Source organism: Dermacentor variabilis, chromosome 3 (genome assembly GCF_050947875.1).
Source record: "Dermacentor variabilis isolate Ectoservices chromosome 3, ASM5094787v1, whole genome shotgun sequence".
NCBI classification, from domain to species: Eukaryota; Metazoa; Arthropoda; class Arachnida; order Ixodida; family Ixodidae; genus Dermacentor; species Dermacentor variabilis.
Window position 1 is genome coordinate 235509684 of NC_134570.1, and position 22050 is coordinate 235531733.

Consider the following 22050-nt stretch of genomic DNA (forward strand, 5'->3'; position numbering starts at 1 on the left):
GTGATAATAAGTGACTCGCAGGCAGCGATACGCAACTACGCTAGCGGCCGGATCTCCCGGGAAGCGGCCCGCATTCTCCAAATTCAACAGGGCAATATTTGCCGCAAAAACGACAGTTTCCTCGTATGGACCCCCGCCCACACGGACCCTCCGCTCCCGGGAAACGAGACGGCCCACGCCACGGCTCGAGGGCTTACATGCCGAGCCGCGGCGCCCGCCGGCAATCCCGACGTCTCGCCCACCGCGAGAGCGATGCGGGAGTGGACGTGGGGGGATCGCATGACCACTTTCAGAGACATCACGCAACACTACAGATTGAACAGATGTAAATACCCACCACCGCACGCCAAACTAAACAAGAAACAGGCGGTTGCCTGGAGGCAATTGCAGACACACACATATCCTAACCCGGCGATCCTTCACCTCTGCTACCCCGACATTTATCCGTCCGACGCCTGTAAAGCGTGCGGAGCCAGAGCGACGCTGCAGCACATGCTGTGGGCATGCGCCGGTAGCCAGCAGCAGGAGTTCCCGACGAACGGGATAGAAATGGCAGTCTCGCACCGAGGGGCGCGTTGGGAGGCGGCCCTGCTCAGCCACGACCTCGCCGATCAACTGTGGGCCGTCCGGCACGCCGAGGAAGCCGCCCGAGTCCAAGGACTCGAGGCCGTCACCTAGGCTGGGGTGCTCATGGCCCCACCCCGCCCAAATCACCGGACATTTTCAATAAAGTTTTCACTACTACTACTACTAAACGTGCGGAGCATAAAAAACAAAGAGGACAAACTCAATTGCTTATTCGGGTTAATCGCGCATAATTTTGATATCTTATTGTATTGTGAAACATGGGTTACGGTGAATAATAACCCCCGTACTGTGAAAATTGCACATACCATAGGTTAGTAAGAAGAATGTGCAGAGGAGGTGGCGTTTCTGTCTATGTTAAACAGTGCCTTGTACATGAGGTAATTTCAGCATTTTCGCTTGTAACGAATAATGTAGAATGTGTAATGGTACGCTTAGAATATGTCACAGTAGTGGTTATGTATCGCCCTCCCATGGGAAACAAGCTGTTGTTCTTTGATAATCTAGGACATTTGCTGAGCCATTCGTCCTCCCCTTTTATCATAATGGGTGACGTAAATGTAAATGTGCTCTCGGACGACATACCATCCAGACAGTTTGCTGGTCTAATGAGTTCGTTCATGTGTACAAACGTAATTTCGGAACCCACGAGGCTAAGGGTGCAAACGGCTACCTTGCTTGATATATGCATAACCAATGTACACCTAAATGACTGCCTTGCGGGACTCTTATCCGCTGAGATAAGTGATTATCTGCCTGTATTTTGTTTCATTCCTTACGCGCACAAACGAGAGGAAGGAGAAAAAAAGCACAGACTCGTAGTTTCCATGCAAGCACATCAGAAAATTACCGTGCTTTGATCCTACCAACAGACTTGTCATGTGTATTTGAAAAACAAGATCCAACTGCAGCCTACGAATTGTTCTTTCATAAGATGATTACGTGCTACGACCTAGCGTTTCCGCTAAAATTGTGCAAACAGAGGAGCAAGAAAATACGAAAACCCTGGATAAATGCTGCTTCGCGAAAAATGATAACAAGAAAAAACAAAATGTATCATTTGTTTGTAAAATGCACGAGTACGCAATTCTTGACTGATGTCAAAAAATACAGAAATAAGGTCAACGGTGAATTAAAGCAAGCAATAATTATGTACTATGAACGGTTATTTGCTAAAATAAAAAATGACCCTAGGAAAGTTTGGGATGAAGTTAAGAGACTTAACATCTATGAAAAGACAGAACACGGAGATAAACATCGAGACAGCCACTGGCGGCAGGCAGAGAAGCAGCAGTTGCTCTGAATGAATATTTCGTCTCCAGTACCAAGCATCCCGACAGGGGGGGAACGCATGGCCACATCTATAGTGAATAAATTCAGGCTGACTAACTCAGTGATACTTAGACCTGTTACACCTGCTGAAGTTGTGCAGCTGTTGTTTCAAGTAAAAAACAACGTCTCTGCTGGGTATGATGATGTGAAACCAGTATTAATGAAATATATTGCTGATATTCTTGCACTTGTCGTTGTTCACATCATAAACATGATGTTTGAAAGCAGTATATTTCCTGATTCTCTAAAAATAGCACGCGTATGCCCTATTTATAAAGGAGGTGATAAACAGTTCATGAGGAATTTCCGGCCGATATCTGTCGTACCTGTTCTATCAAAGGTGTTCGAGAGTGCCCTGAATGTTCGAATACAAGCATTCTTCAGTAAATATAATGTAATCAGTGGCATACAGTATAGATTCCAAAAAAATAAATATCGCGAAGAAGCTCTTCTTAATATCAAGCATTAAATAATAACAAGTATTGCAAATAGAATGTATACATTACGTGTATTTGTAGACTTTAGGAAAGCGTTTGATACAGCATGCCACAGTTTATTAATTGGCAAATTGGAACAGCGCGGTGTACGAGGTATTGTATTGGAACTTTTACGACATGACTTAACCAATCGCTATCAATATGTCAGCATAAACAATGATTTTTCATCTTACGCGGAAATCATATCGGGTGTTCCACAAGGATCAATACTTGGACCTCTTCTGTTTATAATATACATTAACGATATGTGTGACATTCCCGAGCCTCCTGAATTAGTCATGTATGCAGATGATACTAACATATTCTTTAAAGCAGCTAATATAACCGAGCTCATATTGAAAGTTGGCAATTACCTTGAGGAACTCTCTTGCTGCTTTACAACTGAATAAGCTACAAATGAATTCTTCCAAAACAAAATATACAATATTTTCTCCTACTAATAAACCGCGTAACTGCAATGCGGCTATTCTTTTTGAAGATAGGCTGATAGAGCAGGTAAGCTGTCAAAAATTTCTCGGAGTAAGGTTCCAAGAGGATTTGGCCTGGAACATGCACATATAAAACTTGCTATGGAACTAAGCAGAACTGCTGGTTCCTTATACAGACTGAGTACTCCGATTTCTCCATGGTTGAAAAGTTCATTGTACTACGCACTCTTTTAGTCTATATTAACCTACTGCATATTAATTGGGGCACTACTTAGCAAAAAAGTTATAATAAATTGATAGTGCTGCAAAAAGAGTCTTACGTGGATTCGAGGGATATTATGACATCGTACAAATATTTAAAACCCCACCATTTTTAATAAACATTCTATGTTCAAGGCAAACCAGGTGTAATATTACAAGTTGTTGCAATACATTAAACAAAACAAATAACAGTACATCTTGAATGTACCCACTAATCCACATTACAGCCTTCGACAACATAACATGAGAACACCAAAAATAAGAACCAATTACGCAAAACAACTAGTCAGTTACCAGGCATCTTCACTACTAAATCACCTACGTGATCTTGAAGATGAAATTATGGAATGCTCGAATAAATCATACAAAACTTTTTCTCATTCTGAACAATATTGAGTTTGTCTGATTAGAACCGCAGTGTAAAATTGTCAGTATTTTGTTTTTTTTTTATTTTCAGCTTGTAATTATATATATATATAGATATATATATATATATATGCGTTGTGTCGTAAGCAGAGTAAATCAGTTGTCAGCGCCAGTGCTTGTCTCGTGTCTGCTTTCTGGGTTGCCATGGGCGTTTGCACTGAATATTGCACATTGAAAATACTATGCTTTCTTAGCCTTGTAATCTGCTTTCGCTCTTGACCAGACCAGTCAAAATTCATATCAAACATTATCAGTGGTTAGCAACCTTATCGGACTAGATCCAACGCTTATCGTCCCTTACCAACCCTGACCAGTCATTATCAATCTAGTCGCATATGATCCGACCCTTTTCAACCCTGATCGGTGGTTATCCACCTTATCAGACTTGATGTAATCTTTTTCAACCACTAGCGATTCTTATCAAGTTTAGCCGAATTGAACCGACAGTTATGAGCCCTTATAACTGTTTAGCACCTTGTTCATCCGCATCGAACCATTATCAACCACGAGCAGACCCATTAACCCCTCATCCCTATATACATACTAATCAAGTCATTGACTGCTTGCATGTCTGTGTTCGGCGACAACACAAGCAATGCTTTGGAATAAATTCATGGGGTTCAGATATATTCGCCTTGTGCAAGCGTGGGTGTTTAGCGCAGGCAAGTGCATGAACCTCAGTGGATGACAATGTGAACCCGTGAAGTAATGATCCTTCAGAATTAGGGTGCAAAACGGTTCCAAGTACAAAGCGAATAATAGAGGGGACAAGGGACGACCTTGCTTCACCGATGCTCTGAGGAAGACAGATTCTGCTAGAAATCAAATAACTATTAGACTTATTCTGTGCTGACAACAAAAATTTTTACCTAAGTGTACTTAAAGAGGTCGTGGACCACATTTCGGGCTTAGTGACAAAACAGTCCGTGGATGACATGCGCTGCTGTGAGCACATCAGACAAGTTTTGAAGTCGTGCGCGGCGCGGGCAGTTCGCATGCGGAGCGCATTCCCATACGTGGCGGTTTTCGCCAGTGGTATGGCATCGGAAAAATTTGTTGACGTGCGGCAGATCGTGAGTCATCACGAAGCAGGCCACTCCCACATGGGAACCGGAAGGCCAAGCCCCTCTGCCGCATCGGGGGCCTGCTGGAAAGCCCAGAGTTGGTCAGCCATAAGAGGGCTGCAGAAAACAACCTCCCATATGGCCCAGCTATTATCGATGATAGACCGTGACCGGGCGCAGCGCCAGAGCATATGTTCTATCGTAGCTATCTCTCCGCAATCGCGGCAAGTTCTATTCGCCTAAGTACCCGGATAGATTGTATGTAAGAGCGATGGATTGGGATACGTATTCGTTTGTAGTAGACGGAGTCTTAGTGCTTGAGCTTTATTGAGTCATGCATGAGGAACGAAATAGGTTTTACGGCTGAGATAGTAGCATTTAGTAATCTCGTTGTAGGTCTAGGACGTGTCCCTGCCCTTTGGGGATTCATTTTCCCATTGGTCCGGGGTAGCGCGGTGGCAGGTGAGTTCGCGCGCAGCCCCGTGGGCCGACTCGCTGAGGTTGGGAGGAGCACCCTCTAAGTGACCCAGATGTGCGGGAAACCAATAAATGAAGTAGTGCGTGAGTTCCTTGCCCCCACGTCCTAGGCTTGTTTGGAAGTAGTGCCTCTTTGAAATGCTCTAACTGCAGACCTTGAATCGCTCTCGATAACATTCCGTGAGCTATCCAGCAGGGCTAGTGCAATAGCTATTTGTTTAGCAATTTCCGAGCCCCTGGTCCGAACCAAGGCAGCATTGGTGATTCCTTGCCCACCATTCATAGTGGCGATGACGAACGCCCAACGTCCCTTACAAGACGCGTCATCCACAAAGCTGACCTGTCGCTGATCACTGTGTATTTGCCTAAGCAGGTTAGCCGCCCTTGCCCTGATTCTACCACGATTAGGATCGCGGTGCATCTTCCTAGGTATAGGCGCGACCGTAATGTTTTCACGAATCGACGGAGGAACGTCAGAGAACTGCTGCGCTACTCTATCGCGGGGATGTCTAAGTTCCTGCAAGATGTATCTCCCTCCCTTAGTTGTAGCGAGGCGAGTTAGCTGTGCGCGCTCCTGGGCCTCTGCAATCTCTTACAGAGTATTGTGAATGCCAAGTTGCATTAAGCACTTTGTACGAGTGTACACGCGACCCGAAAACCCACTTAGTAATCTTCCTAAGCTGTGCATTCAATTTATCTCGCTCTGCCCGATTCCGTGGACGTATGGCTGCCACATATGTAGTGTTTTTTGCCAATAGCTGACATTATTCAGAAATGGTGTTTGGATCAGTAAGCTACTTGTTATTGTGACTGTGTTTACGTATTGACACAGTCTAATAAACAGGCGGAAGTAAGCGTACTTCTGCTTTCAATTTTAGATAATAATTACGTACTTCCAGAGGAAGCCGACTATTGTCTGCTCACGCTTGGCCGCAGCCGCGCCTGTTGTAACTAACCTATTTATCGGTGTCGTAGCCGTCAAGCCTCGCTAATTTCGACATGTTTTGAACACTCAACTAGCCTCGAGCCACGTGACCGTTAAGGTCAGACCACACGCACACTTGCCAGCGCGCGCACACTCCTGGCCCCTCCTGGTGGGACGCCTTCGCTGACTTGGCTTCGCATTGAGCCATCGATAGCAGTTTCGCTTGAAAGCGAAGCACCGATTGCGATAGAACATTAGTAGACAGCTATATGGAGTAAGGATAGTAGTTTTGTCAGCAGCATGAAGCTGTAAACATTCACTTACTAACTGAATTACCAAGGGCGGTGTCACGCGCACACAGGTAAACATGAACATATGGTACTCGATGACCGCGAAAACTTGCTGTGAAAATGCAGGAGTGAGGAAACGTGGTAGTATCAGCGAGGAAATGGACCTTCGCGTTGTCTCTCGCTTCAACGCGAACTAAACGTCGAAAGCACAACGCGTACTTAGCTACCGGCTCTCGGCGCATGCGCTTTGCCCACATCGCAGGCTGCTATGAACTAAAGCCCCTCAATCTCCCGAAGTAGCGCCAACTAAAACCCCTTAAACTTCGTAAAGTAGTGCCGCGCTTTGAAGAATGCCGCCTCCTCCTTGAACGCTCTGGCCGAAGCCGACGCCGCGTCGCTATTAGCCTAATGGCATCACGTGGCCACTTGCTCCGGCTTCGTTTGTTTATAGTCACGCTTCAGAGCCACTTTTGCTCGAGAAGCGGCGCTTGTTGGCGCCTTTCCTTCCATTCCTATTCTGTGTTGTTTTGATTTCGTGGACGCCTTGAAGGATGTTTTGTGGCAAGTGCGACGTCGCTTCATCTCATTTTCTGTGACCATGACCTGCTGCGCGTTCCGATGCCAATATAGTTCTAGCAAAGGCAAGAATCTGTTCGCGATACCGTCCGGTAAGCGCGACGGGTTAAGAAGAACCACATGGCTTCACCGAATCGGTAGGGAGAACTTCCGACCAACTTCCTCCGCGCGACTGTGCGAGGTAAGTTGTGGGTCTCTCAGAGTATAGTATGTGCCAGGCTAGCGTATTGTGCTGCGGGCAATAACGTAGTAGGTATTGTACAGTTCACTGTCCATGATGTCATTTGTACGCACGCTTTAACACGAATTTTACGCAACGTCTGCTTTGTTTATATACGCACTATGTGGTCGTGTTGGTTGTATTTGGTGCGCTTAATCGTTTTGTACGCCAACCGGCTTGAGTTCGCGGGCACGCGAGGTTGCGTGCGATAACATGATTACGAAAATTTTAAGATTCAGCGCAGTCCTTTTGACAAAATTTCAGTTTAGATCATGAAAGCGCCTCAGGAGAGCAACTCTCAGCCCTTTGTGGTTACTTACTAGCCTTTTTTAGATAGAATAGCTTTGTTTGCCTCATTTGTTCGTGTTCCTCGTTGGCGGTCGCCCGGTGGATTTTCGATACAGAGGCACCGATGAAAATCGTGCCTGCTCTCCCGAAACCGTGTTTCGCGGGGCGTTCGTCGCCGAGCGACAGCATCATAGGTAATTGAGACGTATGTGCTAATTAGGGTGAGCTTTGATGCGTGCGAAGCTTAAGATGCGGCGGTGGAGCACTCGCAAAGTAAACGTGCGGTCGCCCGCCCGTTCCCTGACTGGTTTAGTCGTCGTTCGTGCTTAGTCGTTAGCTCGTTCTTTCGCACGCTCGTTTAGTCGTTCGTTTAGTCGTTTGCTCGTTCGTTTAGTTCGCGCGCTCGTATAGTCGTTCGCTTGCTCGTTCATTCCACTATTAGTTTCTACAGTCACTATGCCTAATTGAGACGCGCTTGCTGATAGACTCTTAGGCTGGTGCGTTTATTTACGCATTGAGACAATAAATGGTGCACACGGACTTGGGACTGCAAAGGCAAATGTATAATGCATCTATGCTGAAAATAATCTGTTAACTTGCAACTCGAATGCCGTTTCATATCATTTTCACCTATAGATAAAACACCATTTCTCCTGCCACGATTTCGGCCTCGTCATTGCGGGGGGATGCTTTGCGCGATCATGACTTCACTATATAAAGTCATGTCTCGCAAATGTTACTTCGGAGGGAGCGCAACCGTCCTCAATGCATTCACCTCAGTGCAACTCGGTTCGCGACAAGTACGTCACTTAGTAAACGGACGAGCCAACGCACGATGAAGTGTTCTTCGTGATAAGTCATTAACCTGAAAAAAATTACTGAAGCCCACAGTGGTCTTGTTTGAGATTGAGTCAAGCATTGTTATCGCGCTCCCGCTTCGCGCACGAATGCTAAAAACTCATCTTATTTTCTTGCGTACGCAGAGTCCCGACTCGATGATCAGCCGCGGTATTTCTGTCGACGTTGAGACAAGAGAAACATAATAGCACCAGCGCCTACCTCAGCCTTTGCGCGCGCTTAGATTGGCAAGCACGCACGTTGGCGGTACTGTAGCTTGTAACACACTTTCAAACCTTCAGAGCAGTGCTCTCCGTCAGCCTTTGTACGTCATAGCTGATACGCGCCGCGAATTCACATGGTAAGGGCGGCGCGGATTCTTTAGGCTGAGGGCTTGCTGGAAGTCAAGATGTTGTCAACGTGTTATTTACAACCAATCGCAACAAGGTCTCGCGACACGCCCTTGACAAATCTTGCGTACCTAATTGTAGGGCACGCGATACATTCGCAGTCGTCAACGCACATCGCTAACACTGATTCAGGTACTTTTCTTTAAGAAATAGTTATCAAAAAATGAAACAAAAGCTGCCGTTATTGAATTTGTACAACCATCCGACTAGAAATTCTATGCTGTACACGAAGTTACGTGGAGCTGAAAAGCCAACGAGAACGCCTAAAGAGCACTGCCTTGCTATGCGTGCATTCACTCTGCGAAAGGTCGTCTGCTGCGCTCGAGCATCGTAGGCGGCGCCACGGTCGAGGAGGGAGCGTGAAATAGAGGATAAACGAGGAGGAGTGAAGGCGGAGGAGGAGAGTGACACTACTTTACGAAGTTTAAGGGGTTTTAGCGCCAGCCACTTCCCTCCTCCTCCGCTCGGCGTGGCCTCGACGATGGCGCCGCTGGTGGTGGGCCTGCCGTAGCAGACGACGGCTAGCACGTTACGGGAGGAAATCGGCAGAAAAGTTCGTTCGAGCCCTGCAGAGCAGTTTTTTCAATCGAGATCTTTCTTCGTCAGTCTGTAACTGGCCTTTATTTATTTTATTTATTTATTTATCACAGTAGACACAGCGCCAGTTTGGCATTACAGTAGGGGGGGGGGGAGAAGTACATATATCATTGACAAACAGCAGTTAATATAGAATACATGAAAAAAAAAAGACACAGATCAGGGCAAATCGCCGTCACAACAAAAAGAAGAAACAAAGAAGCAGAGCATAACCGTACATGTGCGAAGTGAAAAAAAAAAGCGGTTCTGTTGACGCAAGCACAACGTACAGGGAAAAAAAAATTGCAAGTCATACGGCTGAAGCAAAGGCATCATTTGAAGATAGCGATACAACATCGCTGGGCAACCTGTTCCACTCCACCGACGGTCTTAGGAAAAAATAACATCTTAAAAAGCTCGGTTCTACATATATACTCTTTAATTTTAAGTGGGTGATCGCACCTGCCAGAAGTGTACTCCGGTGGCCTAATGTAGCTATCGCGAATGCTAAAACTTACCTTATTTTCTTGTGTACGCAGAGTCCCGACTCGATGATCAGCCGCGGTATTTTCTGTCGACGTTGAGACACGAGAAACATAATAGCACCAGCGCCCCCCTCAGCCTTTGCGCGCGCTTAGATTGGCAAGCACGCACGTTGGCGGCACTGTAGCTTGTAACACACTTTCAAACCTTCAGAGCAGTGCTCTTCGTCAGTCTTTGTACGTCATAGCTGATACGCGCCGCGAATTCACATGGTGTTGCAATTCACAGAATTTCGTGTTGGAATTCCGGAAGAAATAGAGAAAAGGACCATTATTCAAGGCGTATTTAGGCGTAAAGCGCTAGGCGTTGAGAGTTCGTGTTGCTGAAACACGATGCAAGCACGCGGTGTACTCAAACAACCAAAGTTTCAGGTGATGACAGCGTGAAAATATGTATACGTGGTTTCGTAAGTTCATTTACGTACCTGCAGGATACTTTTGTTCGGCCGGCGCGTGACAGATTCCGGCTGTGCGCGGTCAGTAATGCCTGGCAACAGGGCCGTTATTTTTTTTTTTTCATTGCGGGGTGCTTTGGTAATCGTGACGATATATTGTTTTTTTTTTTACAAGTACTGCTCCAGGAGGGCACATGTAATGGCTAACGGAGGCCTCTGAAGAGCACGTGACATTACAATAAAGCAGGCGGCGCAGGGAGTGTTCGCATACAAAATTGGCTGACCGCGATCTTATACCCCCTTGGCATGCAGAGGTTTCGGCGAGCCCCATCCAGCCCTGGTTCTAGCTTTGGTGTTCCCGTTGCCACTTTGGTGCCCTGGAGGCGCCGTCAATAATACAAAATAATGAAAAGTTGTTACAACTAGTAAATAAAACTTATTGAAGAAATACAATCGCGCCGAGGCTCCAACTTACAAAGCAGCGCTAGCGCGCCCACGCGAGTATTATGGAACGCCAACGAGGAATTTACCGGCCTACGCACGACTCTACGATCAAAGTGCACGTCAAACATACCCAGGCTAGCTAAAGTTATCTGGAGCCATCCACTACGACCTCCATCCTAGCTTTAGTCGCTTCGGAACGTTAAAAACGGTAATCACCACAAACCAAATCAATACATGCGGGCGTACATTCGAAGCTAAAAGAATGCATCGTAAGTCATAGTGAGCCTAGCAAAAGCGTCGAGAATGTGCTTACTTCTGGTGCAGCTCAAAAAACACCCTGAATAAGGTCGCTTTTATGTCACAGGCCAGCTGCAGGTGCGTGCATTTCACCGCAAGACGAAAATACATGAAACTAAAAGAGCACATTCGAAAAAAAAGGCAACCAACGCGCTAAAAAACACGCAGAGCATGAAGACACACTTTTTCGAAGCGGAAGGCTCAAAAGAAGAGGTTGTGAGTAGCCGTGGCCCTTACTTCACAAAGCCGTGCGTTCTTTGCCACTTCCTCGAAGTCAGCCCGCCCGATCCTGTGAATCGACACTTCTTTTTGCGTTGCGCCCGTCGGATGGCAAAGCAAAAACTTTTTGCCCTCGCTGTGTCTGTTACGGCAACCGAAGGCGCAGCAGCACGGCATCGCAATTAAGTTCTCGGCCCTACACATTCTATTACGCTAACGCACTCCGCCAGTCCGCCTGCCGTACTTTCGTCGCGCAGGCCCTACAGTGGAGGTCGGCGCGCGCTAGAAAGAAAAAAAATACAGAAAAGCGCGGCGCCTACTTCGCGCTGGGAAGAAAAAATATACAAAAGCGCGGCCCTTGCTTGCACGTGACACAGATTGGCCAATGAGGGAGCGGAGGAGGCTGGGGCGACAGGAGGCGTGGAGGAGGACGCAACAGGGTGAGCGGGGTGGCGGAAAGATTTAAGAATGGCGCTACTTTTGAAAAATTGAGGGGTTTTACTATGAACATGAGACCCGCGCGAGCGCGCCCTTTCTCCACAGCGCAGATCGGTTTCAAGATACGGTGCCCGCGAGGCCGTACCGTAAACAGCAGCCGCCGTTGCAGAACGCCCCCTCTCCCTCGACCCCCTACTCCGTGCCTTCCACTCCACCTTCCTCCCTCACCCGCACGAGATTGACAACGATTGTGAGTTGACCGTCGCAAGCTTTCATTGGCTCATACATTTAGCCCGCGGCGACTATGTTATCATGTTCGGACTTTATACGGAACACAACGGCGACGGTAACGATGACGACGACGGCAGAAATTTGCTTGGAGTGCCTATATAATTGTTATCGCAATAAAATTCGCAAGCTCAATGCGGGTATATCCGTCTGTCAAATACGGTGCCTCACAAAGCCGGTCCCCGACATATACGAGGGGTGATCCAAAATTTTTGTTGAACAAAAAGACCAGTCAAAACACAAAGGACAAGAGGAGAGATTCACATAACAACGACTGGTTTTTTTTGTTTTGTTTGGTGTATCAACTGAGGTTTAATAGAATCGGTGTAGTCCCAGCAAGACCAGCAGAGCATGCGCAACTGCATCATCGTTAATCACATAGCATTTATGTCCACAATTATGTCCTTTCCCGGTTTATACTCAATGGAATACTTGTAACCACCGAGTAAAAGTACCCAACGCTGTAGCCTTGCTGCGGCCAAGGGTGGTATTGGTTTATCGGGACTAAAAAGGCGCATCAGCGGCTTATGATCTGTGACCAATGTAAATTGGTTTCCCAGCAAATATTCGCGAAACTTCGTCACGCCGAATACCGCTGCTAAGGCTTCGCGCTCAATCTGAGCATAATTCCGCTCGGCTGAAGAGAGGGTGCGAGATCGAAACCCGATTGGCTGGTTTACGCCGTCCACTCTGTGGTACAAGACTGCCCCGATACCGCATGAGGATGCGTCCGTCTCCAAGATGAGTGGTTTTGTTGGGTCATAGTGGGTCAAAATCTGCACCTCCTTTATCAACCACTTCACTGCCTCGTATGCATTTTTTTGCTTAGCTTCCCATTGCCAAGGCCTGTTCTTTCTTAATAATTCATATAATGGCGCAAGCACTGTAGCCAAGTTCCCCAAGAATGCGTTGTAATACGTAAGGAGACCCAGTAGCGCGCGAAGTTCCGTTACACACGTAGGTTGGGGCATTCGTAAGAGCGCGTCGATGTTTTCCGTCTTTGGCCTTAGGTCTTTTGCGCTAATGCGGTGACCAAGGAATTCAACCTCCGACTGACGGAATCTGCATTTGAGCGGGTGAAGTTTAACACCGGCTTCCCTGATCCGCCGGAACACTTTGAGCAACGTGTCACAATTTCCTCTTTTCTCGGCGACCGCCACATCGTCTAAGTACACTTGCACACCCGGTAGCCCTTGCAACAGTGCTTCCATTCGCTTCTGAAAAACTGCCGGTGCCGACGCCACCCCAAACGGCTGCCGGTTGAAGCTATACAACCCTTTCGGCGTGTTTACTACCAGCAGCTTCTTTGTCGCGTCATCTAGTGGTAGCTGGTTGTATGCATCCTTCAAATCTATTGTACTGAATACTTCCGCTGAGCTTCGCAAATATGTCCCTTATCTTTGGCAGCGGATATTGTTCCGTGTGGCATGCTGTGTTGACTGTCGTTCTAAAATCGCCACACAAGCGGATGGAGCCGTCCTTCTTGACGACGGGAACGAGTGGTGCAGCCCACTCGGCGCTGGCGACCTGCGTCAGTATGCCCGTGTCAGCCAACTTTGCGATTTCTGCATTTACAGGCTCTTGTAGCGCGTACGGTATAGAACGGGCCTTGCAGAATCGCGGTACGGTTCCTTCGCGTAACTGTAGGTGAACCGGAGGCCCCTTGATTAATCCGAGCCCTGGCGAAAACAAATCGGCATATTCCGCCCTTAGCGTAGCAGCAATGGCGATTTGGTCAGCAGCTGGCGGCTTACCGTCGTTGACGTCCCCGTTGAGCACTGGGCCTCCACTCAACTGGAATGCTTGAATTATGTCTCGCCCACACAGGTTTGGGCCTGAGCAGCCGAGCACTACTAGAGCCGCGTTGGCGGTTTTTCCATCGTAGGTGACAGGAACTTTCAGCTGTCCTTTCACTGGTAGTCTCCCTAGGAATCAACTCAGTTGAAACGACGACTTGTCGAGCCTGGGCCAGCGGTGGCGATGCTGGGCATAAGTTGGCCATGTCACTATGGACACTGGTGACCCTGTGTCCAATTGCATCTTCACAGGCACCCCTTTCCACTGTAACGTTCGCCATATCGGCCGAACCAGTCCTGTCGAGGACTCACGGAGGTGTGACAGGAACTGTCCGTAGTCCTCGCTGCCCGAGGATGGTTCCTCACAGCGAGCTACGTTTTCTTGGCGTGGCTTGGAATTGCACATTGAAGCCAGGGGTCCCCTCTTCCGACAAGAGAAACACTTAACGCGGCGGAACCTGCATTTGGCGGTCTTGTGCGTATCGCTTCCGTAGCAAAGGCAGCCGGTCTGTACTTCATTTTTCAAATTTCCCATCCTGTCTGGCTGTGGTCTTCTGGAGAACTTCTGCCGCTCTTGCTTCGTTCGCACTGAGCGGTGTTGCGTACTCCAGGGTAGCGTACCGTATTGCTGCCGAGAAGTAGCGGCGCCTGCCTAACGAAGCTCGACCGACATTACTTATTTGGTAGCGTGGCGTTATCGGCGGGCTGCAGGCTACCGGTAGATCATGGCGACTCAGCAGGGGCGAGACGATTTGCTAGTGCGAAACTTGCACTGTTTATTCAAAGGTAGTTGAAAGAAAATAAGAAAAGCATGAAGTATGAAGTCTCAAGTAAGAAGTATCTCAAAGTACATTTTGGAGCTCCTTAAATAGCTCTCTACAAGTGTGGGCGGCATCTTGCGTCCGTCGATGACACGTGACAGGCACGGAGAGAGGGCCCCTCCTCCTGCAGTACCAAACACGGTTAGGAGAGGTCGATCCTCTCAGCGACGAATCCGGTCGGGTGAACGACCCCTCCGGTGCACATGGGCTCCGGTGCATGAAGGGTCGGGTGAATGACCCCTCCGGTGCACGTGGGCTCTGGTTCTGGGAAGGTCGGGTGAATGACCTGTCGCCACGTGGTGTCAGACGCCAACCCTAACAGCATCTCCGGCGGGGGAGGAAGATCCCGACGTGTAGGGGCCAGCAGCCGCTGTACGAGAGATCGGCGTTTCGGTATCAGGATTCCCCGTGGAGGTCACGAACCCTTCGTTCGTAGCAGGTAGATTCCGGGGAGTGGTCTTCCGTCCTTGGTGGCGCTCTTGACTTTTCTCCTTGGTCCGGTCCGGTGAAATTGGTCTTTGCCAGCAGGTCTCGCAACTTTTCGTCTCCTGCGAGGCCAAGCAATCACCCCAGAACAGCGCCGGACCCACAACCACAAAGCAGCGAGCACACGGCCACTCTTCCCCAAGACACACCCGGCTTTTAACAAAAAAAAAAAAAAAAAAAAAACCCGCTACACCTTTCCCATTTCCTACGCGCGTCCTTCCCCCCTTAAACTAAATACAGCCATTTCTTGAAAGCGTTAAAACGTGGTTATTAAAATCAGCTAACAATCGGCTTCACTTCGGAAAAACATATGAATGCACGAAAAATATGCCACGGAAACCCGGATGAGCATGAGGCTTTCGATACTCTAGGGGCAGCGACTTAAACCGTCGGCATTGCCGTTAAGCTTACCCTTCTTGTAGGGAATATCGAAGGTGTACTGTTGAAGAGCCAAGCTCCAGCGCAAAAGACGACCGTTTTTCGTAGACATGGACTGCAGCCATTTGAGGGGACAGTGGCCAGTCTCTATGGTGAATCTTGAGCCAGCGATATAGCAAGCTAGCTTCTGTACCGCCCAAACTACGCAGGCGCATTCCTTTGCTGATGCACTGTATGCTTCCTCACGAACTGAAAGCCTTCTACTGGCGTACAGTACAGGGTGTTCGTTCTCGTCATCTTTCTTTTGACAGAGCGCCACCCCCAGACCCCTGTCACTGGCATCACACTGAAGAATGAATGGCTTAGAGTAGTCGGGCGCGTTCAACACTGGCTGACTCGTTAGTGCGTTCATCAGCATACTAAAAGCCTTTTCTTTCGCGTCATCCCACTTTACCGTTTGTGGTTCTGTTTTTCTGAGAGCATCCGTTAAAGGACTCGCAATCTCGGAATACCGCGGAATATATCTTTGGTAATAACCAGCCAAGCCAAGGAATGATCTGATGTCCCGCTTGGTGCGTGGTTGCGGGAAGTTGTCTATCGCGGTCAGTTTAACCTCGGAAGGCCGACGATGGCCTTGCCCTATTACATGACCTAGATAAGCTACCTCCGCGCGCCCTATTTGGCATTTGGGAGCCTTAACAGTTAAGTTGGCCTCTCGTAGCCGACAGAACACGGTTCGCAGGTGTTGCATATGGTCCGCCCATGAAGAAAAGATAGCTATGTCATCGAGATAGGGAAGTGTAAAGTCCCCCATTCCTCGTAGCAGCTGGTCCATAAGGCTAGAGAAGCAATATGGCGCATTCTTCAATCCAAAACTCAAGACTTTCGGACGAAAGGTTCCCATCGGGGAAATAAACGCTGCAAGCCCGCTTGCCCTCTCGGTCAACGGAACCTGCCAATACCCTCTGACTAAATCGAGCGTAGAAATGAAATTAGCACTGCTCACTTTCTCAAGCCTTTCCTCGATATGCGGTATTGGATAAGTCTGGTCCTTCGTGATTAAATTGAGCCTGCGGTAGTCGATACACGACCGCGGCTCTTTTCCTGGGACCTCAACCAAGATAAGAGGCGAGGTATAATCACTCTCTCCTGGCTCAATTACACCTAGCTCTAACATCTTGTTTATTTCAGCGGTCATGACTTCACGTTGACGAGGCGAAACGCGATAAGCTTTCGAACGAACAGGGTCCGACGAGGTTAACTCGATATCGTGAACGATCGCAGTCGTCCTGCCCGGTGTGTCTGAAAATACGTCTTTAAATTCAAACACGAGTTTCCTCAGTTCGGCCCTTTGATTGGGATTCAACTCCGCCTGTTCCACTAACTTATCAATGGTCTCCTGAATGTCTTTTGTCTCCGTCACTGCTGTTAACTCCGGAAAGTCGACAGGCATTTCCTCAGGTTGGTTAAGGGACATGTTCACAATGGCTTCCCTCTGCCTGTAGGGTTTAAGTAGATTGCTATGGTACACTTGTGGTGTCCTTCGTTTTCCCGGTACCGTGATTACGTAGTTTGTTTCAGATAATTTCTGAATTATGTCAACCGGTCCTTCCCATTGAACCTCTAGTTCGTTTTTCAACGAGGGTTTCAGGATCATTACCTTTTCCCCCACTTCAAAGCGTCGCGTGAGCGCCGTCCTGTCATAGTAACGCTTAGCCTTGCTCTGTGCCTTACGCATTTCCTGCCCTGCTAATTCCCGAGAAGCGTGCAGACGGTCCAACAGCTCTAGCACGTATGCCACAACCGAAGGATCGTCTGCCCGGCCTTCCCAGGCTTCTCGAATAATGCGGAGAGGGGAGCGAAGGCAGCGTCCGTAAACGAGCTCTGAAGGTGAAAAACCTGTTGATTCGTGCGGTGCAGTTCGAAGCACGAACATTGCTGCAGGCAAGCAACTCTCCCAATTGGCTTTGTGCTCATAACAAAGGGCTCGCAAAAGCCGTTTCATGACTGAGTGGACTTTCTCTACCGCGTTTGACTGCGGGTGGTACACTGAGCTATGGATAATTTTAATACCGCACCTTTCCAGAAACGTCGAGGTCAGTGCGCTCGTAAAGACGGATCCTTGATCTGACTGGATTTCTGCGGGAAACCCTACTCGCGCGAAGATAGCTAAAAGCGCGTTGACAATCTCCGCCGAGCTTAGTTTCTTGAGAGGCACTGCCTCGGGGAATTTCGTTGCGGGGCACAGTGCAGTAAGAATATGTCGATAGCCAGACTGCGTCGCAGGAAGTGGTCCCACTGTGTCTATTATGAGCCTGCGAAATGGCTCCGTTATAATGGGAACAAGTTTTATTGGCGCTTTAGCCTTGTCTCCGGGCTTGCCTATGCGTTGACATGTGTCGCAGCTCCTTACAAATGCTTATACTTCTCGAAAGCAGCCGGGCCAGTAAAATTCCTGCAATAAGCGGTCCTTTGTTTTACGAATGCCCAGATGCCCTGTCCAAAAGCCCCCGTGAACCAGATGCAGGAGCTGCTCACGATAGGGACGCGGCACCACGAGTTGGTCGAATTGCACACCATTTCGACTGGTGTACTTTCTATAGAGGACGCCTGCGCTCTTTAGGAACTTCACGTTCTGTTTGCCTACACCTTCTTTAGCGTCAGGCCTTAGGTTACGCAGGGTGGAATCTTTTTCCTGCTCAGCAATCAATGTGGCAGGGCTTACATTCAATAACCTTTGCATGCATTCTGCCTCGCGAGACATTTCAGGCTCTGCTGCTTTCCTGACTTCTTCATTAGCTGGTGTACCTTCCGCATCATCCCCTATAGGACCGTCCGGTTCGGTACTGGTGGACGAATCCTCCTTCAAACCTGTTTCCTCCACTACTGGACACTCATACACTGCCTTGGCCGCGAGCTCCCGTGCCTTGGAACGAGTTAAGGCTTGCACTATCCCTTCACTAAACCCGATTCCCCTGCGTCATAGCAAATCCTCAGATTTGTTGGAAAACAAATATGGATACTGAGGCGGGAGATGTGCCGAGACGGCAGCTTCAGTGTCTAGTACTCCAAAAGGTCCTTCGATACTATTCTTGGCCACAGGGAGACAAACACTGGAGGTTTCCACGGCTTGCCTTATCCAAGCACATTCTCCCGTGAACTGGCCTTCCTCAACGTACGACGGGTGCACTACATCCATTGTGGCTGCTGAGTCGCGAAGCACCCTACACGCTTTGCCGTTTACCACGAGGTCTCGAATGTATGGTTCTAGCAATTTCAGGTTTTCCTCGTTACTAGTTAGCGACATCAACACTAGCTTGGGATTTTTGCATCCCACGGAGATATGCCCCGTTTGCTGGCAGTTGTAGCAAACTATTGGTTTCTTGGCCTCGAAAGCCCTTTTCTTTTGCCTTTCTGCCCTCTGTTCGGGTGACTCCTCCCTTCCCTTGCTGTTCTCGTCACTACTTTTCACTGAATCTGATCTTTCCTTCGACTTATACCTATTCGACTTCGACCAACGCTCTGGCTTGTCGGCTCTGTATTTAGTCACCTCCTTCTTAGGAGCTTCGTTGTCTTCGAACGCACGGCGGGTTACGTACTCCTCAGCGAGATTGGCCGCTCTCGTGATAGTGTCTACGCCTGGCCTATCCTGAACCCAATGCTGGATGTTTACTGGCAGTCGGCAGTAGAACTGTTCTAAGGCAACGCACTGCATTGTCTTTTCGGCATCGCCGAGTGCACCCTCTTCTCTGAGCCATTCCTTCAGGTTTACCTCCAAGGTGTACGCAAAATCTGAATATGACTCACTCTTGGTCTTCTCGACTTCCCTGAACTTTCGCCTGAATGCTTCCGCTGATAATCTATACTTTTTAAGCAGGGTCGCTTTGACTTCATCGAAGTCCTCTGCTTCTTCTTTCCCCATACGGGCGATAATATCAGCTACCTCACGTGGCAGTAACGTAAGCAGGCGTTGCGGCCACGTGTTTCTCGCGAATCTTGCCTTCTCACACGTGCGCTCAAACTGTACCAGAAAAAGACCTATGTCCCCTCCTACTGCGTAGGGTGCCATCAAGTCTGTCCTTCTGCGTTCATTTTCGCGTTCCTCTGTGCTAGGTCTTTCAGAATTTTGTGCTTTCAAGAGCTCAATCTCTAGGCGCTTCATTTCGAGGTCGCGCTCTTCTTTGGTCTCACGTGCGGCCCGCTCGCGCTCTTCTTTTGCCTCACGTGCAGCCCGCTCGCGCTCTTCTTAGTGCTGCTAAACCTTCACTCTATATAACCTTGACGTACTCAAACTTCCGTCAATGGTTTAAAGAAAAATCACTGCTATGTACTTTCCAAAAAATACGTAAAAGCCAAGTGATATCTTAGTGAAGAAAAGCCGTGCACTCACCATATGCAGTCATGATCCGAACCCCTCCTTCCCGAACGTTGTTGCCAGGACGAAGAGGCTACGATCTCGTAGTTGTCGTCCAAGTTGGTGTCTCCAGGGTTCCGTATCCCAATCGCTGCCAGCCAGTTTGTTGCGTACTCCAGGGTAGCGTACCGTTCTGCTGCCGAGAAGTAGCGGCGCCTGCCTAACGAAGCTCGACCGACATTACTTATTGGGTAGCGTGGCGTTGTCGGCGGGCTGCAGGCATCCGGTAGATCATGGCGACCCAGCAGGGGCGAGACGATTTGCTAGTGCGAAACTTGCACTGTTTATTCAAAGGTAGTTGAAAGAAAATAAGAAAAGCACGAAGTATGAAGTCTCAAGTAAGAAGTATCTCAAAGTACATTTCGGAGCTCCTTAAATAGCTCTCTACAAGTGTGGGCGGGATCTTGCGTCCATCGATGACACGTGACAGGCACGGAGAGAGGGCCCCTCTCCTGCAGTACCAAACACGGGAAGGAGGGGTCGATCCTCTCAGCGACGAATCCGGTCGGGTGAACGACCCCTCCGGTGCACGTGGGCTCCAGTGCATGGAAGGTCGGGTGAGTGACCCCTCCGGTGCACATGGGCTCTTGTTCAGAGAAGGCCGGGTGAATGACTCCCCCGGTGCACGTGGGCTCCGGTGCATGGAGGGTCGGGTGAATGACCCTCCGGTGCACATGGGCTCTGGTTCCGCGAAGGTCGGGTGAATGACCTGTCGCCACGTGGTGTCAGACGCCAACCCTAACAGCGGATGCCCTCTCTGATTGGCCCATCTCCCATCTGTTGTACGTTGCGTGCAGCCATCTCAGCGGCTAGCGCCACATCCTCTGCTTCCTGCAGTGTGCGCGTGTGCCTTGCTAGCAAATTACGACGCACTCCAGCATCCCGTAGACCGCAGACAAGCCTGTCACGCAGCATTCTATCTAGCGCCTGGCCGAAATTTCACCTATTAGCCATTTTCCGTAGCTCGACAATGAAGTCGCTTGTCGATTCGTCAGCTTGCTGATTCCTTGTGAAAAACTGATAAGACTCCGCTATCTCTTTGCCTTTCAGTGCCAAGTACTCGGCCAGTTTTTGAACTGCTGCTTCGTACATCAGATCCTGAATTTTGTTAGGCGCCCAACGGCCTGCCAGGAGATCTACAGTCTTGGTACTAAAGGCGGCAACAAGTAAGGCCCGATGCTTCTTCGGATCGACAATCTCGTGGGCTTCGAAAAAAGCTTCTAATCGCACCTGATATGCGTCCCACTTATCGTCCCCTCCGTCTAAAATAGGCGGCCCGACTTGCGTCGCCATGCTTTACCCTGGCCGTGGGCGTTAATCCTCGTCGCCACTGAAGGAATGGACGCAGGAACAGGAATGAACGCACGTTTATTGAGTTAGTCGTTTAAGTAGTAAACTCTGGCGTGACGTCATGTTACTCAGGCATTGACGCATGCGCTCGTGGCGTGCGTGAATTGCTGACTTCACATCAACCGTAATATATAAGTCCGGAAGAAAACACTCTGACGCCGAATGCTTATCACGCGCCCCCATCGATCCCCCACCGCATGACGACGAGGACGACAAATCCTTCCTTAGAATAATAAGCGCGGAAGACTTCACTAAACAGCAGCGAGCAGACCCGGAGCTAAAAGGCCTCGTCGAGTACTTGGAAGGGAACACCGACGTTGTCCCTAGGACATTTAAGCACGGGTTGTCTTCGTTCACGCTACAAAACGACCTGCTCGTGAAGAACTTCTCACCAGTCCGCGGCAGCTACCTTCTTGTTGTACCGTCAGCGCTGCGTCCAGAAGTACTGCACGCCCTACACGACGATCCAACAGCTGGGCACCTCGGATTCTCCCGGACGCTGTCGAGAATACAGGAAAGGTATTACTGGCTGCGTCTGACCGCCGACGTCGCCCGTTACGTCAACACATGCCGAGGCTGTCAACGACGCAAGAGACCACCGACAAGGCCAGCAGGATTACTACACCCGATCGAACCTCCTCGCCGACCATTCCAGCAGATTGGGATGAATTTGTTGGGGCCGTTTCCGATGTCAACATCCGGGAATAAGTGGATCGTCGTGGCGACGCACTATCTCACCCACTACCAAAAGGCAGCGCAGCCGAAGTGGCGAAATTTTTCGTCGAGAACATCCTGCTGCGACATGGTGCCCCAGAAGTCCTCATCGCCAACAGAGGAACGGCTTTTGCAGCAGAGCTGACCCAAGCCATTCTGCAGTACAGCCAGACAAGCCACAGGAGGACAACTGCCTACCATCCGAAGAAGAATGGTCTCACGGAGCGCCTGAAGAAGACCCTCGCCGACATGCTAGCAATGTACGTCGACGTCGAG